Genomic DNA, 10010 nt, shown 5'->3' with positions numbered 1-10010 from the left:
TTTCCAGATTCCTGACCCATAGAATCCATGAGCATGATAAAACAATGGCGTTTACACCACTAGTTTTGCGTGGTTTGTTACGTAGCACTAGTAACTGAAACAGAACCTTAGAGTCATAAGATGCCAGAAGTTTGGACATATTTATCAGTTTAAAAATTATCTATTAAAATTTACCACTTATTTATTATACACATTAAGATGTAATGGATGAATTTATGGTGAAATAAATGTTTTTAAGTATTCTATTGGTTAACAGTACAAAAAACACTTTTTTGCTCTAAAAGAAACGTACTGAGCAAAGTGAGAAATATTTTTATCGTGATTGCACCCCTCCTACCGTCTTGTTGTGGCTTCTTCTTTGTCTTTGGATGTAGGATATCTTTTTTGGTAGGTTCCAGCATTTTTTTGTCAGTGGTTGTTTTGCAGTTGTGATTTTGGTGTTTTCGTAAGAAGAGGTGAGCTCACGTCTTTCTACTCTGCCTGTTTTGAGAAACAATTTTAAAATCATGGCTTAACATTTTCTGAAGTTCTAGTTGAAAGTTCATTAAAAACTCTCAAAATAAACTGACCTTCATAACTGAAAAGAGTATGTCTCAAACATATGTAAATCCAAGTAGAATAGGTGCTTCTTTGGCTGCATTTATTACTTTTTAAATAAATGAGTCAAAACCCACTGAGATTCTTCATTTGGAAGACTTGTCAACAGGTCAGAAAGTGATTTCCAAGTTCAAATAACAGCATTCTTAAAGGGGGTACATACTGTTTGGGACCACAAAACCACTACATCCTGTAGCACATAAGTTGCAGTTGGTCATAATCTTGAATTTGCCTCTATGACCTTAGGATACTGATCTTGTTAGAGGTGAACCATGGCATGCGGATCCCAGTGAGGGTACCAGTGTCACTTAAAAATACAATGAAGTTAACTTTTTATTACTGTTATCTTTAAAAATTAGAAATACTAATTTTTCCTGCATGACGCCAGTGGATATTTTGTACCATGTGCAGTGCAAATGCCCCACCTTGACAACTACAGCTCTGAAGCGTTTTGTGCCACTAAGCCCTGTGCTGGCAGAGGCAGGGCTATGGGCTTCATGAGCAGCAACACCAGCTGGTCAGGCCCAGGCCAGGATGGAACCATAGCTGAGGCCAGTTCCGGCAGGAGAGGTGGAGGCCTCTGCACAGGCTGAACCTTCCCCATGTTGATAACTGACAGCAAGGAATGCTTTTCAGGGAACTGGCATTGCTGTGCATGGCCTGTTAATCTTACTGTTGAATCATTGCTTTTAAATCATTTAAAATACTTTTCAGTAAGACTTTTTCTTCCCTTGTGACCATGAGCTCTGCCAGAAGGTGAGTCGTTGTTCTCTCCTAAATTATAAAGGGAACAGGGTTTTTCCAGATTGCTGAGAAAAGTCTTCAGCTAAGTGACACTTAAAGTCTTCACTTTGTCCTTTGAACTGCAGTCAACACTGACCCTGGGGGTTACAGGATGAAAGAAGAATTTGTGCTTGGATGACATGAGAGGTTGCGGGGGTGAGGTATTTTCACATGAAAACATTTTGAAGTCTTACTTGAGCTCTATAGTTCCTTCCCAGGGGATAGGGTGGAACATTGCAATCCTGGAAAGGGTCCACAGAACAAGTCACTCTTTAGCACAGATTCACTGAAAACCCTGTGTGTTTAGTTGGGATGGCTGAGAAGTAGGCACTGAAGAGTGTGGTTAGGAAGAAGCAGAGAAACAGTGAGAAAACCAGCAAACTCACCAAAGATGAACCTGTGAACCTCAGGAAACTAGAGAACAGGAGCCCAGAATCCTGGGGAAACCTGAAGGAAAATATATTTAATTCAGCAGATTAGACCCAGTGATGGGGCTGAGTGTGCAGTAGAAGCTGAAAAGTAAAGCATCTTGTGTTGGTGCTGTAGCCGCTCACATCAGGAGGGGGAGGCATCCCGATCTGGGAACTCAGCACAGGTTCTCTGCTGACGTGGCAGGGGCTGCTGGCTTTTGTGACAAAAACCTTGTAATTCAATTTAAATTTTCCACTGGGAGAAGCAGCTCGGCATGGTTGTTAATAGTGTGGGTTCTGGAGCTACAGTTTTTGTTCACTGTGTACTGCTAGCCTTGTGATGCTGAACAGAGTTTCCTCTTAAGGTGATTGTTGTGAGTGATTCACATATATTAGCTTCATAGTTACAAATTCAGCATGTAGTGTATACTCAGATATTATCTTCTATTTATATTGTTTTGATGCAGGAACTTAAGTGGCTTATTACGCACATTTAAAATAGATGTAAAAATAAATGAGTCTCATGCTACAAACTCAAATGAGGAATGTCTCATATAAAAGAATGGTCACCAGGATTCACTGAGAGAGGGCTTGAGCCAGTCATGAGCAGAGTGCTGCACCTATGCTAAAATCCTCTCAGTTACACTCAAGTAGAGTGTGGTCCCCTGGTGGGCTATTCCTGCTTTACCTAATATTGAAGAGCTGTGAAATCCTGGCACCAGTTCAAAGCCTCAAGGGCCTAACTCTATAGACTGACCACAAGGGCCGTTTTCTCTGCAGCAGGACTTGGGCTGTGGCTGCAGGGATTTCACCAAGAAATGTTAGAGCAGGAGGTGGCCATTAACCAGACCTGTGTTGTCTAACCTGTACCTCAAGGCAAAAGAGGAAAAGGCCAACAATGATGAATACAGGGCTCATGTAGTTAGATTTAATGACCTTTTGTGTCTCCAGAGCTCAAAATTCTGGATACTGTTCAGGAATAGCCAAGAAACTGAGAAAGGATGAGTACCTTCAATATCAAAATGTAAAAGCATTCTACTTAGGACCATTTGATAGTGACACAGGAATAATCAAAACAATGGATAGATTAGGAAGGAGAATCCAGAAGTAGACCCATTTGTGAGAATTTATGATTAAGACACCAAGAGACTGAGGGAATTTGACCAAGATGGAGTAGGAAGATGCTGAATTCACCTCCTCTCATGGGTACACCAAAATTATAACTATTTAGAGAACAACTGTTGGTGAAAAAGACTGGAATCTACCAGAAAAGATCTTCTGCAACTAAAGATATTAAAAAGGAACCACAAGATGGGTAAGAGAGGAAGAGTTGGAGTATAGTCAAGACCTACACCACCGGAGCAGGCAACCCTCAAACACAAAAGTAATTACAGTTGCAGAGGTTGTCCCCAAGGAGCAAGGGCTCAGAGGCCCACATCAGGCTCCCCAGCCATTGGGAAAATGAGCCCCCAAGAACGGCTTGGAAGGCTGGCGGGGCTTACTTTGGGGAGAGCCAGAGGGCTGTGGGAAAGAGAGACTCCACTCTTAAAGGGTACACCCAAAATCCACATGCTCAGGGACTCAGGGCAGAAGCAGTAATTTGAAAGGACCCTGAGTCAGAGCCACGTGCGATCTTGGAGAGTCTCCCGGAGAGGCAGGAGGCAACGCAACTGGAGTTCACCCTGGGGACCTAGATGCTGGCAGCAGCCATTCTGGGGAGCTGCTTCTGCCACAAGGACCTGGTGCTGGTAAGTACCATTTTGGAATCTTCCCTCCAGTTCGTTAGCCTTGGGACCTAGCCCCACCACTGCTTCTCACACCCAAGAGCCTGTAGGCACCAGTTCAGGGATATCTCAGGCCAAGCAACTAGCCAGGGCTTGGGGTCCTGGGGCTGGTACCCGTCTGCTGCTGGTATGTTGGCTGGGTCCTGACATAGCAAACTGCAGGGCTGGGGTGGTCCTGGGTTTGGTGTCTGCCCACTGGTGGGCCAGATTGGGGTCCAGGGTAGCCCCACCCACCAGCAAGAAGGTTTCCTTAAGACCCTCTGAGCTCACAGCCAGTGTCCACTGGGGGGCACAGGACCTGACTTCACCTCACACACTAAACCCAGGACCCAGCTCCACCCACCAGTTGGCAAGCACCAGTCCCAAGACACCCTGGGCCCTGAGTCCACATACTAGTGAGCTGGCACTAGGCTGAGGACCAACGTCACATCAGTGAGCATTCACTAGCCCCACCCACTAGCAGGTAGATATTAGCCGCAGACCACAGCATGCCATGGCAGGACCTAGGCCACCCGTCAGCAGGCAGGTAGGCACCAGCCCTAGCATCCCCCAGGCCCTGGCCCTGCCCACAAGCAGGTCAACTTCAGCTCTGGGACACCTTGCGCCTCTTAGCCAGAGAACCCAGGATCTAGCACCACCCAGCTAGCCAGCTGACACCAACATCAGGATTCCTGGGGCCCCCTGGGGCCCCCTGGGGTTCTGCAACTGGCTGCCTTGTGACCCGGCCCCAACTAGTTGATGGGCTCTGTGCAAGGCAGGGTCTAGAAGCCAACTGGACTGGGGGCCGGCTCTGCCTACCAGACTGCCCATGGTAATTAGCTAGCCACAACAGCCCACATAGGGGGCACCCCTAGAGCATGTAGCCCTGGTGACCAGAGGGGAGTGCACTGCTGGGATGTATAGGACGTCTCCTACAAAACGCCACTTTTCCAAGGTCAGGGAATGTAACCAATCTAGCAGTTACATAGAAATAAAAACAGCAGATCAGGCAGGATGAGGTGACAGAGGAACATGTTTTAAGTGAAGGAAAAAGATAAAGCCCCAGAAGAAGAACTAAGTGAAGTGGAGGCGGTAGGCAATTTATTCAATAAAAAGTTGAAGGTAACAATTGTAAAGATTATCAGAGAAATTCAGAGAAGAATGGATGAACAGAGTGAGGAGTTAGAAGTTTTTAAGAAAGAATATACAAAGAGGAATGAAATAGAGATGAATTTAATAACTGAATTGAAAGATACACCAGAAAGAACAGTAGATTAAAGTGATAACAGAGGAATGGATCCGTGAGCTGGAAGACAGTAGTGGCAATTGCTGCAGAAGAATAAAAAGAAGTGAGGACAGTACAACTGGACCACACTAACACTCACTGTATAGAGGTCCCAGAACACAAGGAGAAGAGAGAGAGAAAGGGGCAGGAAACATATTTGAAGAGAGAATGGTGGAAAACTTGCATAATCTGGGAAAGAAAACAGACATTCAGGTCCAGGAAGCACAGAGTCCCAAACAGGATCAACCCAAAGAGGATTACACCAAGGCACATTGTAATTAAAATGGCAAAAATTAGACAATGTTAAAAGCACTAAGGGAAAAGGAACAAGGTACATACAAGGGAATTCCCATAAGGCTATCAGCTGACTTTTCAGCAGAAACTGCAGGCCAGAAGGGAGTGGCATGATATGGTGATGAAAGGGAAAAACCTACAACTAAGAATACTCTACCCGGCAAGGTTTTCATTCAGATTTGATGGAGGGATCGAAAGTTTTATAGACAAGCAAAAGCTGAAAGAGTTCAGCACCACCAAACCAGCATTACAAGAAATGTTAAAGGGACTTGCCTAAGCAAAAAAAAAAAAAAAACCCCACTACTAGAGACATGAAAATTACAAAAAGAAAAAGCTCGTTGGTAAAGGCAAATACACAGGAAAGGTAGTAAGTTAACCACATACAAGCTATTAGGAAGGTTAAAAGGCAAAAGTAGTACAATCATGTATGCTCACGATAAGTAGTTAAAGGGTACACAACAAAAAGATATTAAAATGCATTTGAAATCAAGAGATCAGCAACTTAATCACACATATATAGATTGCTATATGTAAACCTCATGGTAATAACAAACCAAAAATCTGTGATAGATACACAAAAAATAGAAAGGAATTCAAACAACACTAAAGATAGTCATCAATTCACAAAGGAATAGGACAAAAGAAGAAGGAACAAAAGAACTACAAAAACAACCAGAAAACGATTAAGAAAGTGGCAATAAGTGCATACCTATCAGTAATTACTTTAAATGTAAATGGACTAAATGCTTTAATCAAATGACATACAGTGGCTGAATGGATACAAAAATAATACCCGTATATATGCTGCCTATAAGAGACTGACTTCAGATCTAAAGACACACAAAGTGAGGGAATGGAAAAAAGTATTCCATGCAAATGAAAATCAGAAGAAAGCTGGGGTAGCAATACTTGTATCAGACAAAACAGGCTTTACAATAAAGGCTGAACAAGAGATAAGAACGTTACATAATGATCAAGGGATCAATCCAATAACAATGAATAAAAATATATATGCACACAACATAGAACACCTAAATACATAAAGCAAATATTAACAGACATAAAGGGGAAAGTTGACAGTAACAGTAATAGTATGGGACTTTAACACTCCACTTATATCAATGGACAGATCATCTAGAGAGAAAATCAGGGAATCACTGGACCAAATGGACTTTATATATATATTACATTCTATCCAAAAGCAGGAGAATACACATTCTTTTCAAGTGCACATGGAACATTCACCTGGTTAGATCACATGCTAGGCCACAAGACAAGTCTCAGCAAATTTTTGAAAATTGAAGTCATATCAAGTATTTTTTCCAACCACAATGCTATGAGACTAGAAATCAACTACAGGAAAAAAAAAAACCCTGCAAAAAGCACAAACACATGGTGGCTAAACAAATGCTACTAAATAACCAATAGGTCAATGAAAAAAAATCAAAGAGAAAATTAAAAAGTACCTGGAGACAAATGGAAATGAAAACACAACAATCCAAAATCTATGGGACATGGCAAAAGCAGTTCTTAGCGGGAAGTTTATAGTGATGTAAGCCTACCTTAGGAAACAAATATCAAACAACCTGACCTAACACCTAAAACTACAAAAAGGAGAATAAAACTCAAAGTTGGTATAAGGAAAGAAATCATAAAGAGCAGAAATAAATGAAATAGAGATTTAAAAAGCAATAGAAAAGATCAGTGAAGTTAAAACCTGGTTCTTTGAAAAGATAAAATTGACAAACCTTTAGCCTGACTCATCAAGGAAAAAAGAGTGCCCAAATCAATAAAATGAGAAACAAAAATGGAAAAGTTATAACCAACACCACAGAGGTACAAAGGATTATTAAAAGTTACTAGACAGCTATATGCCAATAAAATGGACAACCTAAAAGAAATGGACAAGTTCCTAGAAATGTACAATCTCTCAAGACTGAACCAGGAAGAAATAGAAAATATGAACAGACCAATGATCACTAATGAAATTGAATCAGTAATTTAAAAAACTCCCAACAAACAAAAGACCAAGACCAGGTGACTCACAGGTGACTTCTACCAAACATTTAGAGAAGAGTTAACACCTATCCTTCTCAAACTATTCCAAAAAATTTGCAGAGAAAGCAATGCTTCTGAACTCATTCTATGAAGCCAGCATCACCCTGATACCAAAAGCAAAGATATCACAAAAAAAGAAAGAAAAGTATAGGCCAATATCACTGATGAACATAGATCCAAAGATCCTCAACCAAATACTAGCAAATCAAATCCAACAATACATTAAAAGGATTATACACCATGATCAAATGGGGTTTATCCCAGGGATGCAAGGATGGGTCAGTATCTACAAATCAATGTGTTACATCACATTAACAAATTAAAGCATAAAAATCATATAATCATCTTAATAGATGCAGAAAAAGCTTTTGACAAAATTCAACATCCATTTATGATAAAAACTCTCCACAATGGGTATAAGAATATACTTTGATATAATGCCATATATGATAAGCCCACAAATAACATCATAGTCAACAGTGAAAAGCTGAAAGCACTTCCTCTAAGATCAGAAACAAGACAAGGATGCCCACTGTCACCACTTTTATTCAACAATAGTATTGGAAGTTCTTGCTACAATAATCAGAAAAGAAAAATAAAAACACCAAAATTGGAAAGGAAGAAGTAAAATTGTCACCGTTTGCAGATGGCATGATTAATGATTTTCTATATGTAGAAAATCCTACAGGTGCCACCAAAAATCTAGAACTCGTCAAATTCAGTAAAGATGCAGGATACAAAATTAAAATACAGAAATCTGCTGCATTTCTCTACACTAACAACAAACTATCAGAAAGAGAAATTAAGGAAATAATCCCATTTGTAGTCATATCAAAAGAATAAAATTCCTAGGAATAAATCTACCTCAGGAGATAAAAAACCTGTACTTGAAAAACTAAGACACTGCTGAAAGAAATTGATTGAAAACAACACAAACAGATGGAAAGATATACCGTGTTCATGGGTTGGAAGAATACTATTAAAATGATCATACTACCCAAGGCAATCTATAAGGTCAATGCAATCCCAATCAAAATATTAATGACATTTTTTTTCAAAGAACTAGAACAAATAATTCTAAAATCTGTATGGAAACACAAAGACCCCAAATAGCCAAAACAATCTTGAGAAAGAAGAACAAAGCTGGATGTATCACGCTCTGTGACTTCAGACTATACTACAAAACTACAGTAATCAAAATGGTATGGTACTGGCACAAAAACATTCACATTGATCAACAGAAAAGAAGAGAGAGCTCAGAAATAGACCCATACATTTACAGTCAATTAATCTATGACAAAGGAGGCAAGAATATACAGTGGGGAAAAAACAGTCTCTTCAATAAGTGGTTCTGGGAAAACTGGACAGCTATATGTAAAAGAATGAGATTAGACCACTTTCTCACACCATACAAAAATAAACTCAAAATGGATTAAAGATCTAAACGTAAGATCAGAAACCATAAAGCTAGAAGGAAACACAGAACACTCTTTGATATAAATCATAGCAATGTATTTTTAAAATCTTTTGCCAAGGGCCAAGGAAATAAAAGTAAAAATAAACAAGTGGGACTTATTTAAATTTAAAAGCTTTTGCACAGCAAAAAATACCATTGACAAAACAGAAAAACAACTTACTGAATGGGAGAAAATATTTGCAAATTATATGATTGTTAAGGGGTTAATACCCAAAATTTATAAACAGCTTGTATAACTCAATACTTTTAAAAAAATATTTATTTATTTGGCTGCGCCAGGTCTCAGTTGCAGCACGCGGGATCTTCATTGCCACGTGCAAGATCTTCGTTGTGGCATACGGGATCTTTCAGTTGCGGCATCCGGGATCTAGTTCCCTAGCCAGGGATCGAACCCAGGCCCCCTGCATTGGGAGCATGGAGTCTTAACCACTGGACCACTAGGGAAGTCCCATAACTCAATATTTTTAAAAAAAAAACAATTAAAAAATGAGCAGAAGACCTGAATAGACATTTTTCCAAAGAAGACAAATATTGGCCAACAGGCACATGAAGAGATGCTCAACATCACTAATCATCAGAGAAATTCAAATAAAAACCACGATGAGTTATCACCTCACACTTTTCAGAATGGCTAGCATCAAGAAGACCACAAATAACAAATGTTGGTGAGGAGGTGGAGAAAAGGGAACAATTGTACGCTGTTGTTGGGAAAGTAAATTAGTGCAGCCAATTGGTGGAAACAGTGTGGAGGTTCCTCAAAAAAACTGAAAATAAAACCACCATATGATCCAGCGATTCCACTCCCGGGCATATATCCAAAGAAAATGAAACACTAATTTGAGAAGATGCAAGCGCCCCAATGTTCATAGCAGCATTATTTACAATAGCCAAGATATGGAAGCAACCTAGGTGTCTATCAACAGATGAATGGATAAATAAGTGTGGTGTACATATATACAATGGAAAACTACTCAGCCATAAAAAAGAATGAAATTTTGCCATTTGCAACAGTGTGGATGGACCTGGAGGGTATTATGTTTAGTGAAATAAGTCAGACGGACTTCCCTGCTGGCACAGTGGTTAAGAATTCGCCTGCCAGTGCAGGGGACATGGGTTTGAGCCCTGGTCCGGGAAGATCCCAGATGCTGCGGAGCAACTAAACCCATGCGCCACAACTACTGAGCCTGCGCTTTGGACCCCGCGAGCCACAACTACTGAGCCCACACGCCACAACTACTGAAGCCCATGCACCTAGAGTCCGTGCTCCCAACAAGAGAAGCCACCGCAATGAGAAACCTGCAAACCCCAATGAAGAGTAGCCCCCACTCGCTGCAACCAGAGAC

Source organism: Monodon monoceros, unplaced genomic scaffold, assembly GCF_005190385.1.
Source record: "Monodon monoceros isolate NGI ecotype Baffin Bay Population unplaced genomic scaffold, NGI_Narwhal_1 Super_Scaffold_13, whole genome shotgun sequence".
Classification (NCBI taxonomy): domain Eukaryota; kingdom Metazoa; phylum Chordata; class Mammalia; order Artiodactyla; family Monodontidae; genus Monodon; species Monodon monoceros.
This window is presented reverse-complemented; position numbering follows the sequence as displayed.